Source organism: Pseudophryne corroboree, unplaced genomic scaffold (assembly GCF_028390025.1).
Source record: "Pseudophryne corroboree isolate aPseCor3 unplaced genomic scaffold, aPseCor3.hap2 scaffold_213, whole genome shotgun sequence".
In the NCBI taxonomy this organism is placed as follows: domain Eukaryota; kingdom Metazoa; phylum Chordata; class Amphibia; order Anura; family Myobatrachidae; genus Pseudophryne; species Pseudophryne corroboree.
This window is the reverse complement of record NW_026968774.1, coordinates 376224-396374: the sequence shown is the minus strand read 5'-3', so window position 1 is coordinate 396374 and position 20151 is coordinate 376224. Positions and strand designations below refer to the sequence as shown.

The window sequence follows — 20151 nt, the reverse complement described above, 5'->3', positions numbered from 1 at the left end:
CGAAGGTCCCTGCGACATAGGGACAGGCATGGGTTGACTCCCTGACTGTTCCCTAGCTTCAGCTTTGTCTAATCTCTTGTGTAATAAGTTTACATTAGCACTTAAAACATTTCACATATCCATTCAGTCAGGTGTCGGCGTTGTCGATGGAGACACCACATTAATTTGCTCCTGCTCCTCTCTAGGAGAGCCTTCTACCTCAGACATGTCGACACACGTGTACCGACACACCATACACTCAGGGAATCCTCTTATCTGAGGACAGTTCCCCAACAAGGCCCTTTGGAGAGACAGAGAGAGAGAGTATGCCAGCACACACCCCAGCGCTATATGACCCAGGAAAAAAACACAATAATTTTATGTTTACCCAGTAGCGCTGTATTTCCATATATATATGCGCCTAATTATGTGCCCCCCTCTTCTTTAAGACCCTCTTTCTACCGTGGTATAAGCAGGGGAGAGTCCGTGGAGCTTCCCCTCAGCGGTGCTGTGGAGAAAATGGTGCTGGTGAGTGCTGAGGGAGAAGCACCACCCCCTCAGCGACGGGCTTCTGTCCCGCTCAAATATAGTAAAAAAATGGCGGGGGCTCTTATATATATATATACAGTGCCTAGCTGCATATATATTTATTTTGCCAAAGAGAGGTCTATATTGCTGCCCAGGGCGTCCCCCCTGAGCCCTTCACCCTTACACTGACTGCCGTGTGTGAGGTGTATGGGAGCAATGGAGCACAGCTTTACTGCTGTGCGTTACCTCAGTGAAGATCATGAAGTCTTCCGCCGCCTCTGAAGTCTTCTTTTCTTCTCATACTCACCCGGCTTCTATCTTCCGGCTCTGCGAGGGGGACGGCGGCGCGGCTCTGGGACGGACGGCGAGGGTGAGACCTGCGTACCGATCCCTCTGGAGCTAATGCTGTACAGTAGCCTAAGAAGCAGAGCCTATCAACTCACAGAAGTAGGTGTGCATCTCTCCCCTCCGCCCCTCGATGCAGGGAGTCTGTTGCCAGCAGGCTCCCTGAAAATAAAAAAATCTAACAAATATACTTTCTGTCAGGAAACTCAGGAGAGCTCCCTGAAAAGCACCCAGTCTCCTCTGGGCACAGTAGTAAACTGAGGTCTGGAGGAGGGGCATAGAGGGAGGAGCCAGTGCACACCCAGATCTAAAGTCTTTCTTTAAGTGCCCATGTCTCCTGCGGAGCCCGTCTATCCCCCATGGTCCTTACGGAGTCCCCAGCATCCTCTAGGACGTAAGAGAAAAATTATGCTGGCAGAAAAATCCAATTGAGTGATTAAACAGCTCCAGAGCTGCTCTGTAAGGCAAGTAAAAGGGTGTGGGCCCTGCAGCACTACCTGTAGTTTGCATTGTGCATTGGAAGCCTAGTTTGCTGTCTGTTTCCACTTCTTTTTTCTTGAGCCCCTCCCGTCTATACCCTTGTGCACTATCCTGACTTCTCCTCCCGTCTGCTTACTTTGTGCCTTCCAATGCACAATGCAAACTACAGGTAGTGCTGCAGGGGCCACACCCTTTTACTTGCCTTACAGAGCAGCTCTTGAGCTGTTACAGTGCCCAGCTGCTGCAAGAAATCAGCGTGAATGCTTCAGGGGCTGGGGCATGGCCAACATGAGCCCCACACCGAAGGAGGGTGGGGGTGTTTAATGCGAACTAGGGGTCTCGCACAATGCGAACTACAGGTAGTGCTGCAGGGCCCACACCCTTTTACTTGCCTTACAGAGCAGCTCTGGAGCTGTTACAGTGCCCAGCTGCTGCAAGAAATCAGCTTGAATGCTTCAGGGGCTGGGGCATAGCCAACATGAGCCCCACACCGACGGAGGGTGGAGGTGTTTAATGCAAACTAGGGGTCATCCAAGTGCCGCAAAAGGCCGCCATGCCCTGCACGCCCCTTTTCTCTTTTCATATGCAGACGAGGGTTGAAGCCAACTTTGACCCACTGCTTGGATGACATCGCCATATGCAAATCCATCTGCTGCAGGCCTTCCCCCAGGAATGCTTGCACTAGTTGTTGCATTTGGTTTGTTGTTTGGGGGTGCTTCAGTATTAGGCAGCCTTCTGCCCTCCCATGTTCATCTGAAAATATGTGTTCTCCCTGCAGTTGTTGTCCCCAGATGAGAGTTCCCTTGTGCTGCCTCAGTTGAATCTCCTTTACTTGACAGAGATGTGCCTGAGCAGCGGCCCTCCCCAGCCCTATCCCAAATCATACTTATTTTGCATAGGAGATACCATGGTCATGAAGACTGTTCTCCCAGGGTGCGGTTCATTCATTGCATTCTGGGTATGCTGACCCCTGTGATTTCCCCAAATGTGGGAAACTCGACTGCATTATCTAATGCGAACTAGGGGTCATCCAAGCACCGCAAAAGGCCGCCATGCCCTGCATACCCCTTTTCTCTTTTCATAAGCAGACGAGGTTTGAAGCCAACTTTGACCCACTGCTTGGATGACATCACTTGCTGCCTTTCCAATGAAGCAAGTTTAATTTAATAATAGGTGAAAAACCATCCCTACAAAGGTGTTAATCAGATACTTGGCTTTGTGGACACTTTTCAGAGCACAAATTTGTTAGCATAAAAATAAAGCCAGATAATGAAGAGCTGTTTAATCACTCAATTGGATTTTTCTGCCAGCATATTTCTTTTTCTCTGCAACCCACTGCTAAATTGTGCTTCGTGGCTGTTTTTTTTATAAAATCACTTAATCAAATCTAACTCTGATTACATCAGAGAAGGCCAGGTACCCTACACCATAAGAGGTGGTTTGAAATTTTTACTTGTCTACTTAAAGATCACCAAAATCTGATAACGAGGTCAATTACGTCCCTAGGTGGGATTGAACCACCAACCTTTTGGTTAACAACTGAACACGCTAACTGTTTGCGCCTCAGAGACACTTTGCAAAAGAACATACTGACAAAGGTTAATAAGCATTCATCTAGAACGTTTCCTAGAAAAACTTTAAAAAGTCAATAATCTGGAGAGTTTTTGTAAGATGTTCCTTCCATCAACCAATGAAGAAACACATTGGTACTTTCCCATGATGAGTGAGTGCTTCAGGATCTCTTGCACTTACATGTGCAGCAAAGGACTACAATGGAAGCATGCTGGGCCTATAACCCAGAGGTAGGCAGATTGCAACTGTCCTCTGCTATATGCATTTTTTTTGTTAATTAAAGTAATCCAAAACTGGGATTGATATTTTGGCTCTTTTATTTTTACTTAAAGTACAATAACTTTTACTGTTTTAATTTGTTTTAATAATATATTGACAGTATTGTTTTCTTTCAAAAATCCACTTAATTTTCTTTACCCTATTATTAAAATGGTAATTGACAAAAACAAACTACATTGTCACCAGAAGAGCAATACAAAATGTACAAGTGATATATTAAAATCATCTTTTCAGCTTGAATTTCAATGATGCATTGAGGTAACGATTTTGTGAGAAACATCTTCACCCTTAAATAAAGATTTTCTTAATTCCCTACCTGTGTGCTAATTAGATATCACCTTGTTTTCACATTAAACAGACTTTCACATGAGAAAGCAGCAAGGATGCAGTGGCGTTAATGTTTCCTGGTGTCAACCTGTATTATTTCAGTAGACATTGAAATGAGGATGCATCTTGCTGCCTTTCCAATGAAGCAAGTTTAATTTAGTAATAGGTTAAAAACCATCCCTACAAAGGTGTTAATCAGAGACTTGGCTTTGTGGACACTTTTCAGAGAACAAATTTGTTAGCATAAAAATAAAGCCAGAAAATGAAGAGCTGTTTAATCACTCAATTGGATTTTTCTGCCAGCATTTTTCTTTTTCTCTGCAACCCACTGCTAAATTGTGCTTCCTAGCTGTTTTTTTTATAAAATCACTTAATCAAATCTAACTCTGATTACATCAGAGAAGGCCAGGTACCCTACACCATAAGAGGGGGTTTGAAATTTTGACTTGTCTACTTAAAGATCACCGAAATCTGATAACAAGGTCAATTACGTCCCTGGGTGGGATTGAACCACCAACCTTTTGGTTAATAGCCTTATACACTAACTGATTGCGCCACAGCGACACTTTTCAAAAGTACATACTGACAAAGGCTAATAAGCATTCATCTAGAACGTTTCCTAGAAACATTTTAAAAAGTCAATAATGTGGAGAGTTTTTGTAAGATGTTTCTTCCATCAACCAATGAAGAAACACATTGGTACTTTCCTATGATATGTGAGTGCTTCAGGATCTCTTGCACTTACATGTGCAGCAGAGTACTGTAATGGAAGCATGCTGGGTCCATAACCCAGAGGTAGGCAGATTGAAACTATCCTCTGCTATATGCATTGTTTTTATTAATTAAAGTAATCCAAAACTGGGATTGATATTTTTGCTCTTTTATTTTTACTTAAAGTACAATAACTTTTACCATTTTAATTTGTTTTAATAGTATATTGACAGTATTGTTTTCTTTCAAAAATCCAATTAATTTTCTTTACCCGATTATTAAAATGGTAATTGACAAAAACAATCTACATTGTCACCAGAAGAGCAGTACAAAATGTACAAGTGATATATTAAAATCATCTTTCCAGCTTGAATTTCAATGATGCCTTGGTGCAACAATTTTGTGAGAAACATCTTCACCCATAAAGAAAGATTTTCTTAATTCCTTACCTGTGTGCTGATTAGATATCACCTTGTTTTCACATTAAACAGACTTCCCCATGAGGAAGCAGCAAGGATGCAGTGACGTTTATGTTTCCTGGTGTCAACCTGTATTATTTCAGTAGACATTGAAATGAGGATGCATCTTGCTGCCTTTCCAATGAAGCAAGTTTAATTCAGTAATAGGTGAAAAACCATTCCTACAAAGGTGTTAATCAGAGACTTGGCTTTGTGGACACTTTTCAGAGAGCAAATTTGTTAGCATAAACATAAAATCAGAAAATGAAGAGCTGTTTAATCACTCAATTGGACTTTTCTGCCAGCATAATTTTTTTTCTCTGCAACCCACTGCTAAATTGTGCTTCCTAGCTGTTTTTTATAAAATCACTTAATCAAATCTAATTCTGATTACATCAGAGAAGGCCGGGTACCCTACACCATAAGAGGGGGTTTGAAATTTTGACTTGTCTACTTAAAGATCACCAAAATCTGATAACAAGGTCTATTACGTCCCTGGGTGGGATTGAATCACCAACCTTTAGGTTAATAGCCATACACACTAACTGATTGCGCCACAGCGACACTTCGCAAAAGTACATACTGACAAAGGCTAATAAGCATTCATCTAGAACGTTTCCTAGAAAAACTTTAAAAAGTCAATAATCTGGAGAATTTTTGTAAGAAACACATTGGTACATTCCCATGATGAGTGAGTGCTTCAGGATCTCTTGCACTTACATGGGCTATTAACCAAAAGGTTCCCACCCAGTGATGTAATTGACCTTGTGATCAGATTTTGGTGATCTTTAAGTAGACAAGTCAAAATTTCAAACCCCCTCTTATGGTGTAGGGTACCTGGCCTTCTCTGACGTAAACAGAGTTAGATTTAATTAAGGTGCACAAGGGCATAGAAGGGAGCGGTTTAAGAAAAGAGAAGTGGAAACAGACAGCAAACTAGGCTGGAGAGAGACCTGAGACAAAGAGATCTGAATTATACGAGAGCCGACCAGGGGAAACACAAATTATGCAGTCAAGTTTCCCACATTTGGGGAAATCGCAGGAGCAGCACACCCAGATTGCAATGGGTGAGCCTTTCCCTGGGAGAAGCACCTTCCTGATCATAGTATCTCACCTGGCAGGTAAGTAGGAGTTGGGCTAGTGCTGGGGAGGGTCGCTGCTCGGGTACCCCCCTGTCAAGTGAAGGAGATCCAACTGAGGCAGCACAAGGGAACTCTCGAAAGAAGAACAAGGCTAGAGGAAGATCTGAGACAAAGAAATCTGACTTTTACCAGAGCTGACCAGAGGAAAGCACAAACACAGTACCCCACTACCACCAGGAAACATTAACGCCACTGCATCCTTGCTGCTTTCTCATGTGGAAGTCTATTTAATGTGAAAACAAGGTGATATCTAATTAGCACACAGAAAAGAAAATTAAGTGAATTTTTGAAAGAAAACAATACTGTCAATATACTATTAAAACAAATTAAAATGGTAAAAGTTATTGTACTTTAAGTAAAAATAAAAGAGCAAAAATATCAATCCCAGTTTTGGATTACTTTAATTAACAAAAAAAATGCATATAGCAGAGGATAGTTTCAATCTTTCTACCTCTGGGTTATGGGCCCAGCATGCTTCCATTGCAGTACTCTGCTGCACATGTAAGTGCAAGAGATCCTGAAGCACTCACTCATCATGGGAAAGTACCAATGTGTTTCTTCATTGGTTGATGGCAGAAACATCTTACAAAAACACTCCAGATTATTGACTTTTTAAAGTTTTTCTAGGAAACGTTCTAGATGATTGTTTATTAGCCTTTGTCAGTATGTAATTTTGCAAAGTGTCGCTGTGGCGCAATCAGTTAGTGTGTATGGCTATTAACCAAAAGGTTGGTGGTTCAATCCCACCCAGGGATGTAATTGACTTTGTTATCAGATTTTGGTGATCTTTAAGTAGACAAGTCAAAATTTCAAACCCCCTGTTATGGTGTTAGGTATTTAGACTTCTCTGATGTAATCAGAGTTAGATTTGATTCAGTGATTTTATAAAAACAGCTAGGAAGCACAATTTAGCAGTGGGTTGCAAAGAAAAAGAAATATGCTGGCAAAAAAAATCCAATTGAGTGATTAAACAGCTCTTGGATGGTTTTTCACCTATTACTAAATTAAACTTGCTTCATTGGAAAGGCAGCAAGATGCATCCTCATTTCAATATCTACTGAAATAATACAGGTTGACACCAGGAAACATTAACGCCACTGCATCCTTGCTGCTTTCTCATGTGGAAGTCTGTTTAATGTGAAAACAAGGTGATATCTAATTAGCACACAGGTAAGGAATTAAGAAAATCTTTATTAAAGGGTGAAGATGTTTCTCACAAAATCGTTGCCCCAATGCATCATTGAAATTCAAGCTGGAAAGATGATTTTAATATATCACTTGTACATTTTGTATTGCTCTTCTGGTGACAATGTAGTTTGTTTTTGTCAATTACCATTTTAATAATCGGGTAAAGAAAATTAATTGGATTTTTGAAAGAAAACAATACTGTCAATATACTATTAAAACAAATTAAAATGGTAAAAGTTATTGTACTTTAAGTAAAAATAAAAGAGCAAAAATATCAATCCCAGTTTTGGATTACTTTAATTAACAAAAAAAAATGCATATAGCAGAGGATAGTTTCAATCTGCCTACCTCTGGGTTATGGACCCAGCATGCTTCCATTACAGTACTCTGCTGCACATGTAAGTGCAAGAGGTCCTGAAGCACTCACTTATCATGGGAAAGTTCCAATGTGTTTCTTTATTGGTTGATGGAAGAAACATCTTACAAAAACTCTCCACATTATTGACTTTTTAAAATGTTTCTAGGAAACGTTCTAGATGAATGCTTATTAGCATTTGTCAGTATGTACTTTTGCAAAGTGTCGCTGTGGCGCAATCAGTCTGTGTGTATGGTTATTAACTAAAAGGTTGGTGGTTCAATCCCACCCAGGGACGTAATTGACCTTGTTATCAGATTTTGGTGATCTTTAAGTAGACAAGTCAAAATTTCAAACCCCCTTTTATGGTGTAGGGTACCTGGCCTTCTCTGATGTAATCAGAGTTAGATTTGATTCAGTGATTTTATAAAAACAGCTAGGAAGCACAATTTAGCAGTGAGTTGCAGAGAAAAAGAAATATGCTGGCAAAAAAATCCAATTGAGTGATTAAACAGCTCTTCATTTTCTGGCTTTATTTTTATGCTAACAAATTTGTTCTCTGAAAAGTGTCCACAAAGCCAAGTCTCTGATTAACACCTTTGTAGGGATGGTTTTTCACCTATTACTAAATTAAACTTGCTTCATTGGAAAGGCAGCAAGATGCATCCTCATTTCAATGTCTACTGAAATAATACAGGTTGACACCAGGAAACATTAACGCCACTGCATCCTTGCTGCTTTCGCATGTGGAAGTCTGTTTAATGTGAAAACAAGGTGATATCTAATTAGCACACAGGTAAGGAATTAAGAAAATCTTTATTTAAGGGTGAAGATGTTTCTCACAAAATCGTTGCCCCAATGCATCATTGAAATTCAAGCTGGAAAGATGATTTTAATATATCACTTGTACATTTTGTATTGCTCTTCTGGTGACAATGTAGTTTGTTTTTGTCAATTACCATTATAAAAATAGGGTAAAGAAAATTAAGTGGATTTTTGAAAGAAAACAATACTGTCAATATACTATTAAAACAAATTAAAATGGTAAAAGTTATTGTACTTTAAAGTAAAAATAAAAGAGCAAAAATATCAATCCCAGTTTTGGATTACTTTAATTAACAATAAAAAATGCATATAGCAGAGGATAGTTTCAATCTGCCTACCTCTGGGTTATGGGCCCAGCATGTTTCCAATGCAGTACTCTGCTGCACATGTAAGTGCAAGAGATCCTGAAGCACTCACTCATCATGGGAAAGTACCAATGTGTTTCTTCGTTGGTTGATGGAAGAAACATCTTACAAAAACTCTCCAGATTATTGACTTTTTAAAGTTTTTCTAGGAATCGTTCTAGATGAATGCTTATTAGCCTTTGTCAGTATGAAAGTTTGCAAAGTGTCTCTGTGGCGCAATCGGTTAGTGTGTTCAGCTATTAATCAAAAGGTTGGTGGTTCAATCCCTCCCAGGGACATAATTGACCTTGTGATCAGATTTTGGTGATATTTAAGTAGACAAGTCAAAATTGCAAACCCCCTGTTATGGTGTAGGGTACCTGGCCTTCTCTGATGTAATCAGGGTTAGATTTGATTAAGTGATTTTATTAAAAAACAGCTAGGAAGCACAATTTAGCAGTGGGTTGCAGAGAAAAAGAATAATGCTGGCAGAAAAATCCAATTGAGTGATTAAACAGCTCTTCATATTCTGGCTTTATTTTTATGATAACAAATTTGTTCTCTGAAAAGTGTCCACAAAGCCAAATATCTGATTAACATCTTTGTAGGGATGGTTTTTCACCTATTACTAAATTAAACTTGCTTCATTGGAAAGGCAGCAAGATGCATCCTCATTTCAATATCTACGGAAATAATACAGGTTGACACCAGGAAACATTAACGCCACTGCATCTTTACTGTTTTCTCATGTGGAAGTCTGTTTAATGTGAAAACAAGGTGATATCTAATTAGCACACAGGTAAGGAATTAAGAAAATCTTTATTTAAGGGTGAAGATGTTTCTCACAAAATCGTTGCCCCAATGCATCATTGAAATTCAAGCTGGAAAGATGATTTTAATATATCACTTGTACATTTTGTATTGCTCTTCTGGTGACAATGTAGTTTGTTTTTGTCAATTACCATTTTAATAATCGGGTAAAGAAAATTAAGTGGATTTTTGAAAGAAAACAATACTGTCAATATACTATTAAAACAAATTAAAATGGTAAAAGTTATTGTACTTTAAGTAAAAATAAAAGAGCAAAAATATCAATCCCAGTTTTGGATTACGTTAATTAACAAAAAAAAAATGCATATAGCAGAGGATAGTTTCAATCTGCCTACCTCTGGGTTATGGACCCAGCATGCTTCCATTACAGTACTCTGCTGCACATGTAAGTGCAGAAGATCCTGAAGCACTCACTCATCATGGGAAAGTACCAATGTGTTTCTTCATTGGTTGATGGAAGAAACATCTTACAAAAACTCTCCACATTATTGACTTTTTAAAATGTTTCTAGGAATCGTTCTAGATGAATGCTTATTAGCCTTTGTCAGTATGTACTTTTGCAAAGTGTCGCTGTGGCGCAATCAGTTAGTGTGTAAGGCTATTAACCAAAAGGTTGGTGGTTCAATCCCACCCAGGGACTTAATTGACCTTGTTATCAGATTTTGGTGATCTTTAAGTAGACAAGTCAAAATTTCAAACCCCCTGTTATGGTGTAGGCTACCTGGCCTTCTCTGATGTAGTTAGATTTGATTCAGTGATTTTATAAAAACAGCTAGGAAGCACAATTTAGCAGTGGGTTGCAGAGAAAAAGAAATATGCTGGCAGAAAAATCCAATTGAGTGATTAAACAGCTCTTCATTTTCTGGCTTTATTTTTATGCTAACTAATTTGTTCTCTGAAAAGTGTCCACAAAGCCAAGTATCTGATTAACATATTTGTAGGGATGGTTTTTCATCTATTACTAAATTAAACTTGCTTCATTGGAAAGGCAGCAAGATGCATCCTCATTTCAATATCTACTGAAATAATACAGGTTGACACCAGGAAACATTAACGCCACTGCATCCTTGCTGCTTTCTCATGTGGAAGTCTGTTTAATGTGAAAACAAGGTGATATCTAATTAGCACACAGGTAAGGAATTAAGAAAATCTTTATTTAAGGGTGAAGATGTTTCTCACATAATCGTTGCCCCAATGCATCATTGAAATTCAAGCTGGAAAGATGATTTTAATGTATCACTTGTACATTTTGTATTGCTCTTCTGGTGACAATGTAGTTTGTTTTTGTCAATTACCATTTTAATAATAGGGTAAAGAAAATTAAGTGGATTTTTGAAAGAAAACAATACTGTCAATATACTATTAAAACAAATTAAAATGGTAAAAGTTATTGTACTTTAAGTAAAAATAAAAGCTAAAATATCAATCCCAGTTTTGGATTACTTTAATGAACAAAAAAAAATGCATATAGCAAAGGATAGTTTCAATCTGCCTACCTCTGGGTTATGGGCCCAGCATGCTTCCATTGCAGTACTCTGCTGCACATTTAAGTGCAAGAGATCCTGAAGCACTCACTCATCATGCGAAAGTACCAATGTGTTTCTTCATTGGTTGCTGGAAGAAACATCTTACAAAAACTCTCCAGATTATTGACTTTTTAAAGTTTTTCTAGGAAACGTTCTAGATGAATGCTTATTAGTCTTTGTCAGTATGGACTTTTTGCAAAGTGTCTCTGTGGCGCAATCTGTTAGTGTGTTCAGCTATTAATCAAAAGGTTGGTGGTTCAATCCCACCCAGGGACGTAATTGACCTTGTGATCAGATTTTGGTGATATTTAAGTAGACAAGTCAAAATTGCAAACCCTCTCTTATGGTGTAGGGTACCTGGCCTTCTCTGATGTAATCAGAGTTAGATTTGATTAAGTGATTTTATAAAAAAAACAGCTAGGAAGCACAATTTAGCAGTGGGTTGCAGAGAAAAAGAAAAATGCTGGCAGAAAAATCCAATTGAGTGATTAAACAGCTCTTCATTTTCTGGCTTTATTTTTATGATAACAAATTTGTTCTCTGAAAAGTGTCCACAAAGCCAAGTATCTGATTAACATCTTTGTAGGGATGGTTTTTCACCTATTACTAAATTAAACTTGCTTCATTGGAAAGGCAGCAAGATGCATCCTCATTTCAATATCTACGGAAATAATACAGGTTGACACCAGGAAACATTAACGCCACTGCATCTTTGCTGTTTTCTCATGTGGAAGTCTGTTTAATGTGAAAACAAGGTGATATCTAATTAGCACACAGGTAAGGAATTAAGAAAATCTTTATTTAAGGGTGAAGATGTTTCTCACAAAATCGTTGCCCCAATGCATCATTGAAATTCAAGCTGGAAAGATGATTTTAATATATCACTTGTACATTTTGTATTGCTCTTCTGGTGACAATGTAGTTTGTTTTTGTCAATTACCATTTTAAAAATCGGGTAAAGAAAATTAATTGGATTTTTGAAAGAAAACAATACTGTCAATATACTATTAAAACAAATTAAAATGGTAAAAGTTATTGTACTTTAAGTAAAAATAAAAGCTAAAATATCAATCCCAGTTTTGGATTACTTTAATGAACAAAAAAAAAATGCATATAGCAAAGGATAGTTTCAATCTGCCTACCTCTGGGTTATGGGCCCAGCATGCTTCCAGTGCAGTACTCTGCTGCACATGTAAGTGCAAGAGATCCTGAAGCACTCACTCATCATGCGAAAGTACCAATGTGTTTCTTCATTGGTTGCTGGAAGAAACATCTTACAAAAACTCTCCAGATTATTGACTTTTTAAAGTTTTTCTAGGAAACGTTCTAGATGAATGCTTATTAGTCTTTGTCAGTATGTACTTTTTGCAAAGTGTCTCTGTGGTGCAATCGGTTAGTGTGTTCAGCTATTAATCAGAAGGTTGGTGGTTCAATCCCACCCAGGGACGTAATTGACATTGTGATCAGATTTTGGTAATATTTAAGTAGACAAGTCAAAATTGCAAAACCCCTCTTATGGTGTAGGGTACCTGGCCTTCTCTGATGTAATCAGAGTTAGATTTGATTAAGTGATTTTATAAAAAAAACAGCTAGGAAGCACAATTTAGCAGTGGGTTGCAGAGAAAAAGAAAAATGCTGGCAGAAAAATCCAATTGAGTGATTAAACAGCTCTTCATTTTCTGGCTTTATTTTTATGATAACAAATTTGTTCTCTGAAAAGTGTCCACAAAGCCAAGTATCTGATTAACATCTTTGTAGGGATGGTTTTTCACCTATTACTAAATTAAACTTGCTTCATTGGAAAGGCAGCAAGATGCATCCTCATTTCAATATCTACGGAAATAATACAGGTTGACACCAGGAAACATTAACGCCACTGCATCTTTGCTGTTTTCTCATGTGGAAGTCTGTTTAATGTGAAAACAAAGTGATATCTAATTAGCACACAGGTAAGGAATTAAGAAAATCTTTATTTAAGGGTGAAGATGTTTCTCACAAAATCGTTGCCCCAATGCATCATTGAAATTCAAGCTGGAAAGATGATTTTAATATATCACTTGTACATTTTGTATTGCTCTTCTGGTGACAATGTAGTTTGTTTTTGTCAATTACCATTTTAATAATCGGGTAAAGAAAATTAATTGGATTTTTGAAAGAAAACAATACTGTCAATATACTATTAAAACAAATTAAAATGGTAAAAGTTATTGTACTTTAAGTAAAAATAAAAGAGCAAAAATATCAATCCCAGTTTTGGATTACTTTAATTAACAAAAAAAAAATGCATATAGCAGAGGATAGTTTCAATCTGCCTACCTCTGGGTTATGGACCCAGCATGCTTTCATAACAGTACTCTGCTGCACATGTAAATGCAAGAGATCCTGAAGCACTCACTCATCATGGGAAAGTACCAATGTGTTTCTTCATTGGTTGATGGAAGAAACATCTTACAAAAACTCTCCAGATTATTGACTATTTAAAGTTTTTATAGGAAACGTTCTAGATGAATGCTTATTAGCCTTTGTCAGTATGTACTTTTGCAAAGTGTCGCTGTGGCGCAATCAGTTAGTGTGTACAGCTATTAACCAAAAGGTTGGTGGTTCAATCCCACCCAGGGACATTATTGACCTTGTTATCAGATTTTGTTGATCTTTAAGTAGACAAGTCAAAATTTCGAAAACCCCTGTTATGGTGTAGGGTACCTGGCCTTCTCTGATGTAATCAGAGTTAGATTTGATTCAGTGATTTTATAAAAACAGCTAGGAAGCACAATTTAGCAGTGGGTTGCAGAGAAAAAGAAATATGCTATCAAAAAAATCCAATTGAGTGATTAAACAGCTCTTCATTTTCTGGCTTTATTTTTATGCTAACAAATTTGTTCTCTGAAAAGTGTCCACAAAGCCAAGTCTCTGATTAACACCTTTGTAGGGATGGTTTTTCACCTATTACTAAATTAAACTTGCTTCATTGGAAAGGCAGCAAGATGCATCCTCATTTCAATATCTACTGAAATAATACAGGTTGACACCAGGAAACATTAACGCCACTGCATCCTTGCTGCTTTCTCATGTGGAAGTCTGTTTAATGTGAAAACAAGGTGATATCTAATTAGCAAACAGGTAAGGAATTAAGAAAATCTTTATTTAAGGGTGAAGATGTTTCTCACAAAATCGTTGCCCCAATGCATCATTGAAATTCAAGCTGGAAAGATGATTTTAATATATCACTTGTACATTTTGTATTGCTCTTCTGGTGACAATGTAGTTTGTTTTTGTCAGTTACCATTTTAATAATCGGGTAAAGAAAATTAATTGGATTTTTGAAAGAAAACAATACTGTCAATATACTATTAAAACAAATTAAAATGGTAAAAGTTATTGTACTTTAAGTAAAAATAAAAGCTAAAATATCAATCCCAGTTTTGGATTACTTTAATGAACAAAAAAAAATGCATATAGCAGAGGATAGTTTCAATCTGCCTACCTCTGGGTTATGGACCCAGCATGCTTCCATTACAGTACTCTGCTGCACATGTAAGTGCAAGAGATCCTGAAGCACTCACTCATCATGGGAAAGTACCAATGTGTTTCTTCATTGGTTGATGGAAGAAACATCTTACAAAAACTCTCCACATTATTGACTTTTTAAAATGTTTCTAGGAATCGTTCTAGATGAATGCTTATTAGCCTTTGTCAGTAAGTACTTTTGCAAAGTGTCGCTGTGGCGCAATCAGTTAGTGTGTAAGGCTATTAACCAAAAGGTTGGTGGTTCAATCCCACCCAGGGACTTAATTGACCTTGTTATCAGATTTTGGTGATCTTTAAGCAGACAAGTCAAAATTTCAAACCCCCTGTTATGGTGTAGGGTACCTGGCCTTCTCTGATGTAATCAGAGTTAGATTTGATTCAGTGATTTTATAAAAACAGCTAGGAAGCACAATTTAGCAGTGGGTTGCAGAGAAAAAGAAATATGCTGGCAGAAAAATCCAATTGAGTGATTAAACAGCTCTTCATTTTCTGGCTTTATTTTTATGCTAACTAATTTGTTCTCTGAAAAGTGTCCACAAAGCCAAGTATCTGATTAACATATTTGTAGGGATGGTTTTTCACCTATTACTAAATTAAACTTGCTTCATTGGAAAGGCAGCAAGATGCATCCTCATTTCAATATCTACTGAAATAATACAGGTTGACACCAGGAAACATTAACGCCACTGCATCCTTGCTGCTTTCTCATGTGGAAGTCTGTTTAATGTGAAAACAAGGTGATATCTAATTAGCACACAGGTAAGGAATTAAGAAAATCTTTATTTAAGGGTGAAGATGTTTCTCACATAATCGTTGCCCCAATGCATCATTGAAATTCAAGCTGGAAAGATGATTTTAATGTATCACTTGTACATTTTGTATTGCTCTTCTGGTGACAATGTAGTTTGTTTTTGTCAATTACCATTTTAATAATAGGGTAAAGAAAATTAAGTGGATTTTTGAAAGAAAACAATACTGTCAATATACTATTAAAACAAATTAAAATGGTAAAAGTTATTGTACTTTAAGTAAAAATAAAAGCTAAAATATCAATCCCAGTTTTGGATTACTTTAATGAACAAAAAAAAATGCATATAGCAAAGGATAGTTTCAATCTGCCTACCTCTGGGTTATGGGCCCAGCATGCTTCCATTGCAGTACTCTGCTGCACATTTAAGTGCAAGAGATCCTGAAGCACTCACTCATCATGCGAAAGTACCAATGTGTTTCTTCATTGGTTGCTGGAAGAAACATCTTACAAAAACTCTCCAGATTATTGACTTTTTAAAGTTTTTCTAGGAAACGTTCTAGATGAATGCTTATTAGTCTTTGTCAGTATGGACTTTTTGCAAAGTGTCTCTGTGGCGCAATCTGTTAGTGTGTTCAGCTATTAATCAAAAGGTTGGTGGTTCAATCCCACCCAGGGACGTAATTGACCTTGTGATCAGATTTTGGTGATATTTAAGTAGACAAGTCAAAATTGCAAACCCTCTCTTATGGTGTAGGGTACCTGGCCTTCTCTGATGTAATCAGAGTTAGATTTGATTAAGTGATTTTATAAAAAAAACAGCTAGGAAGCACAATTTAGCAGTGGGTTGCAGAGAAAAAGAAAAATGCTGGCAGAAAAATCCAATTGAGTGATTAAACAGCTCTTCATTTTCTGGCTTTATTTTTATGATAACAAATTTGTTCTCTGAAAAGTGTCCACAAAGCCAAGTATCTGATTAACATCTTTGTAGGGATGGTTTTTCACCTATTACTAAATTAAACTTGCTTCATTGGAAAGGCAGCAAGATGCATCCTCATTTCAATATCTACGGAAATAATACAGGTTGACACCAGGAAACATTAACGCCACTGCATCTTTGCTGTTTTCTCATGTGGAAGTCTGTTTAATGTGAAAACAAGGTGATATCTAATTAGCACACAGGTAAGGAATTAAGAAAATCTTTATTTAAGGGTGAAGATGTTTCTCACAAAATCGTTGCCCCAATGCATCATTGAAATTCAAGCTGGAAAGATGATTTTAATATATCACTTGTACATTTTGTATTGCTCTTCTGGTGACAATGTAGTTTGTTTTTGTCAATTACCATTTTAAAAATCGGGTAAAGAAAATTAATTGGATTTTTGAAAGAAAACAATACTGTCAATATACTATTAAAACAAATTAAAATGGTAAAAGTTATTGTACTTTAAGTAAAAATAAAAGCTAAAATATCAATCCCAGTTTTGGATTACTTTAATGAACAAAAAAAAAATGCATATAGCAAAGGATAGTTTCAATCTGCCTACCTCTGGGTTATGGGCCCAGCATGCTTCCAGTGCAGTACTCTGCTGCACATGTAAGTGCAAGAGATCCTGAAGCACTCACTCATCATGCGAAAGTACCAATGTGTTTCTTCATTGGTTGCTGGAAGAAACATCTTACAAAAACTCTCCAGATTATTGACTTTTTAAAGTTTTTCTAGGAAACGTTCTAGATGAATGCTTATTAGTCTTTGTCAGTATGTACTTTTTGCAAAGTGTCTCTGTGGCGCAATCGGTTAGTGTGTTCAGCTATTAATCAGAAGGTTGGTGGTTCAATCCCACCCAGGGACGTAATTGACATTGTGATCAGATTTTGGTAATATTTAAGTAGACAAGTCAAAATTGCAAAACCCCTCTTATGGTGTAGGGTACCTGGCCTTCTCTGATGTAATCAGAGTTAGATTTGATTAAGTGATTTTATAAAAAAAACAGCTAGGAAGCACAATTTAGCAGTGGGTTGCAGAGAAAAAGAAAAATGCTGGCAGAAAAATCCAATTGAGTGATTAAACAGCTCTTCATTTTCTGGCTTTATTTTTATGATAACAAATTTGTTCTCTGAAAAGTGTCCACAAAGCCAAGTATCTGATTAACATCTTTGTAGGGATGGTTTTTCACCTATTACTAAATTAAACTTGCTTCATTGGAAAGGCAGCAAGATGCATCCTCATTTCAATATCTACGGAAATAATACAGGTTGACACCAGGAAACATTAACGCCACTGCATCTTTGCTGTTTTCTCATGTGGAAGTCTGTTTAATGTGAAAACAAAGTGATATCTAATTAGCACACAGGTAAGGAATTAAGAAAATCTTTATTTAAGGGTGAAGATGTTTCTCACAAAATCGTTGCCCCAATGCATCATTGAAATTCAAGCTGGAAAGATGATTTTAATATATCACTTGTACATTTTGTATTGCTCTTCTGGTGACAATGTAGTTTGTTTTTGTCAATTACCATTTTAATAATCGGGTAAAGAAAATTAATTGAATTTTTGAAAGAAAACAATACTGTCAATATACTATTAAAACAAATTAAAATGGTAAAAGTTATTGTACTTTAAGTAAAAATAAAAGAGCAAAAATATCAATCCCAGTTTTGGATTACTTTAATTAACAAAAAAAAAATGCATATAGCAGAGGATAGTTTCAATCTGCCTACCTCTGGGTTATGGACCCAGCATGCTTTCATAACAGTACTCTGCTGCACATGTAAATGCAAGAGATCCTGAAGCACTCACTCATCATGGGAAAGTACCAATGTGTTTCTTCATTGGTTGATGGAAGAAACATCTTACAAAAACTCTCCAGATTATTGACTATTTAAAGTTTTTATAGGAAACGTTCTAGATGAATGCTTATTAGCCTTTGTCAGTATGTACTTTTGCAAAGTGTCGCTGTGGCGCAATCAGTTAGTGTGTACAGCTATTAACCAAAAGGTTGGTGGTTCAATCCCACCCAGGGACATTATTGACCTTGTTATCAGATTTTGTTGATCTTTAAGTAGACAAGTCAAAATTTCGAAAACCCCTGTTATGGTGTAGGGTACCTGGCCTTCTCTGATGTAATCAGAGTTAGATTTGATTCAGTGATTTTATAAAAACAGCTAGGAAGCACAATTTAGCAGTGGGTTGCAGAGAAAAAGAAATATGCTATCAAAAAAATCCAATTGAGTGATTAAACAGCTCTTCATTTTCTGGCTTTATTTTTATGCTAACAAATTTGTTCTCTGAAAAGTGTCCACAAAGCCAAGTCTCTGATTAACACCTTTGTAGGGATGGTTTTTCACCTATTACTAAATTAAACTTGCTTCATTGGAAAGGCAGCAAGATGCATCCTCATTTCAATATCTACTGAAATAATACAGGTTGACACCAGGAAACATTAACGCCACTGCATCCTTGCTGCTTTCTCATGTGGAAGTCTGTTTAATGTGAAAACAAGGTGATATCTAATTAGCAAACAGGTAAGGAATTAAGAAAATCTTTATTTAAGGGTGAAGATGTTTCTCACAAAATCGTTGCCCCAATGCATCATTGAAATTCAAGCTGGAAAGATGATTTTAATATATCACTTGTACATTTTGTATTGCTCTTCTGGTGACAATGTAGTTTGTTTTTGTCAGTTACCATTTTAATAATAGGGTAAAGAAAATTAATTGGATTTTTGAAAGAAAACAATACTGTCAATATACTATTAAAACAAATTAAAATGGTAAAAGTTATTGTACTTTAAGTAAAAATAAAAGCTAAAATATCAATCCCAGTTTTGGATTACTTTAATGAACAAAAAAAAATGCATATAGCAGAGGATAGTTTCAATCTGCCTACCTCTGGGTTATGGACCCAGCATGCTTCCATTACAGTACTCTGCTGCACATGTAAGTGCAAGAGATCCTGAAGCACTCACTCATCATGGGAAAGTACCAATGTGTTTCTTCATTGGTTGATGGAAGAAACATCTTACAAAAACTCTCCACATTATTGACTTTTTAAAATGTTTCTAGGAATCGTTCTAGATGAATGCTTATTAGCCTTTGTCAGTAAGTACTTTTGCAAAGTGTCGCTGTGGCGCAATCAGTTAGTGTGTAAGGCTATTAACCAAAAGGTTGGTGGTTCAATCCCACCCAGGGACTTAATTGACCTTGTTATCAGATTTTGGTGATCTTTAAGCAGACAAGTCAAAATTTCAAACCCCCTGTTATGGTGTAGGGTACCTGGCCTTCTCTGATGTAATCAGAGTTAGATTTGATTCAGTGATTTTATAAAAACAGCTAGGAAGCACAATTTAGCAGTGGGTTGCAGAGAAAAAGAAATATGCTGGCAGAAAAATCCAATTGAGTGATTAAACAGCTCTTCATTTTCTGGCTTTATTTTTATGCTAACTAATTTGTTCTCTGAAAAGTGTCCACAAAGCCAAGTATCTGATTAACATATTTGTAGGGATGGTTTTTCACCTATTACTAAATTAAACTTGCTTCATTGGAAAGGCAGCAAGATGCATCCTCATTTCAATATCTACTGAAATAATACAGGTTGACACCAGGAAACATTAACGCCACTGCATCCTTGCTGCTTTCTCATGTGGAAGTCTGTTTAATGTGAAAACAAGGTGATATCTAATTAGCACACAGGTAAGGAATTAAGAAAATCTTTATTTAAGGGTAAAGATGTTTCTCACAAAATCATTGCCCCAATGCATCATTGAAATTCAAGCTGGAAAGATGATTTTAATATATCACTTGTACATTTTGTATTGCTCTTCTGGTGACAATGTAGTTTGTTTTTGTCAATTACCATTTTAATAATAGGGTAAAGAAAATTAAGTGGATTTTTGAAAGAAAACAATACTGTCAATATACTATTAAAACAAATTAAAATGGTAAAAGTTATTGTACTTTAAGTAAAAATAAAAGCTAAAATATCA

General features: G+C 36.8%; 1 non-coding gene and 1 pseudogene across 1 annotated transcript; one reads left to right on the top strand and one right to left on the bottom strand.

The window, feature by feature from the left end:
- The first annotated feature begins 2214 nt into the window (after window positions 1-2214).
- Window positions 2215-2393, top strand: LOC135006555 (U1 spliceosomal RNA; annotated as a pseudogene).
- A 3252-nt stretch (window positions 2394-5645) lies between these two features.
- Window positions 5646-5808, bottom strand: LOC135006512 (U1 spliceosomal RNA). Its single transcript, XR_010206703.1, has one exon. It is a non-coding gene; the product is annotated as a U1 spliceosomal RNA (small nuclear RNA).
- Between the last annotated feature and the right edge of the window lie 14343 nt (window positions 5809-20151).